The following is a 2,378-nucleotide window of genomic DNA, read 5'->3' on the forward strand; positions in this document are numbered from 1 at the left end:
CAGCACACCAACATGGCACAAGTATACATATGTAACAAACCTGCACGTTGTGCACATGTACCCTAGAACTTAAAGTATATATAAAAAAAAGTAAAAATAAATAATAATAATAGTAAAAGAAGACTGTGTTATCACCCAGAAATCCTGGACTTTGAGCTGGCTGGAGGGAGCAGATGGAATTTGGATTTGATTCGGCCTCTTGACTGATCTCTGCTTTCAGAACAGACCCCATGGTCACATTCCAGCTCCTATCACTCTGCTAATGTCTTGCATACCGTCACCATCTGACTTGCACTTATGCAACCCAACTCCTCCCCTTCTGGAGCCACCTTCCTCTTGCTCCCTTTCACTAAGATGTCCCAATGGGCCATGTTGGCCAACCCGGATAAAAGGTGGCCACTCACTTCCCCTTTCAGAAGCCGCCCCTTGTCCGTTTCTCTCCACCAGACCTTGCCCTCTGACTTAAACCTGCTCTTCCCTTTGGGGGATGTGGCCTCAGTGTGTTCATTTGTCAATGGCAAGATTGATGGGCATGTGCACAAGGGCAGTGGGACGGTGCACAGGACACACTGGTACAGAGTCTGGTGCAGAAGCTGCTCCCAGGTGGGAGCCACCATCCTGATGGACAGTTAGGGTCACCTCTGTTCCTCTGTGGGCTGCTGAGAAGGGAAGGTTCCTATGTGCAGACCCTCTTCCATGAGGGGAACTGAAGTCCGGGTGGACCAGCCAGAACATGAAGGGATTTGGAGACCAGCCCTAGCGCATGTCCTGAGGCCACACTGCTGCCCACAAACTACCCTTGTGGAGCCCACTCCATATGACTCTCCCTGGGCTGGAACCACCTCAGGACTAGAATACATTTTCTCTCAAGTCAAAACGGACCTCTCTGTTGCCAGACAGTGTGTCTTCTTCCTTTGCCCTGGAATGCACCCTTGGGGCTTGGAGATGTCCCTGATATAGAAGGAACAGGAGGAAGCAGAGCTTCCCTTTATCCATGCAGAATCGAGACACTGTTTACTGCAGAGGCTGCATCACCTCCAGAGGCTGCAGGCCGACCTGATTCTCCCTAGTATCAGAATCAATAGAATATATCTCTATCTATATTCATATCTATTTATCTATCTAGAAAGGGAGGTAGAGTGAATAGGGAATTTATTACGGGGATCACCTCACATGATTAGGGAGGCTGAGAAGTTCTACAAGACACAATCTGTAAGTTGGAGAACTAGGGATGCCTGGTGGGGTAGTTGCATCTGAGTCCAAAGGCCTGAGAACCTGGAGTTCTCAAGTCCAAGGGCAGGAGAAGGTGGATGTCCCAGCTCCAGAACAGAGAGCAAATTCACCCTCTGCCTTTAGTTCTATCCATGGAGTTGCAGCAAACTCCTTCAAAGAGTGACTTATACTTGCAGAGTCAAAGGTTTCTTTTCCCACCCCACGTAGCCTTTCCGATTCCTCTAAGGGGAGTGATGCTTTATGAACGAGTGGGTGAGTGGGGAGTCAGGACCAGTGGGCCTGTAGGACTCTGCTACACCTGTGTATGTAATTCTAAAAGCATACTCAGGGCTGTGTGCAGTGACTCACGCCTGTAATACCAGCACTTTGGAAGGCCAAGGCAGGCGGATCATGAGATCGAGAGTTTGAGACCAGCCTGGCCAATATGGTGAAACCCCATCTCTACTAAAAAATACAAAAATTAGCCAGGCGTGGTGGCGCGCATCTGTAGTCCCAGCTACTCGGGAGGCTGAAGCAGGAGAATCGCTTGAACCTGGGTGGCAGAGGTTGCAGTGAGCTGAAATCTTGTCACTGCACTCCAGGCTGGCAACAGAGTGAAACTCCGTCTAAAAAAAATAAAAATAAAAATAAATAAACAAACAAAAAAACACAACAAAGCATATTCAGGCCTTGTCTTTTCATTGGTTGCTGTGGGGCCTCCTTCCTCTCTTGAATGTGAAAGAGGCTCCACTGGACAGTTTGGGGAGAACAGACTCCAAGGCGTCTGGATTATTAGTTTGTCTCTGTGTTTGTGTGTGTGTGTGTGTGTGTGTGTGTGTGTGTGTGTGACAGAGAGAGAGAGAGAGGATGTGTGTGGGTGTGTGATTGTAGGTGTGTGTTTGTGTGCATCTGTGGGACTGCATTCACAGCACGTGCAAGTGTGTTTGTGAGTGTATGTAATTGTGTGCATGGGTGGCTGTGATCATGTGTGCATATATGTCTGTATTACACCCTGTGTTGGCGACTGAGTGTCTGAGTGTGGTGTGCATATGTGAGTGTGTGTGTATGTTGTTGTCACTGAGCCACTGTAGCTGTCTACACCAGACTGTGTTCCTATTCATGGCTGGAGCCACTATCAGAGCCAATATTCTTGTCCCCACGTCTGA

The sequence above is a fragment of the Mandrillus leucophaeus genome, unplaced genomic scaffold (genome assembly GCF_000951045.1).
Source record: "Mandrillus leucophaeus isolate KB7577 unplaced genomic scaffold, Mleu.le_1.0 Scaffold215, whole genome shotgun sequence".
Classification (NCBI taxonomy): Eukaryota; Metazoa; Chordata; class Mammalia; order Primates; family Cercopithecidae; genus Mandrillus; species Mandrillus leucophaeus.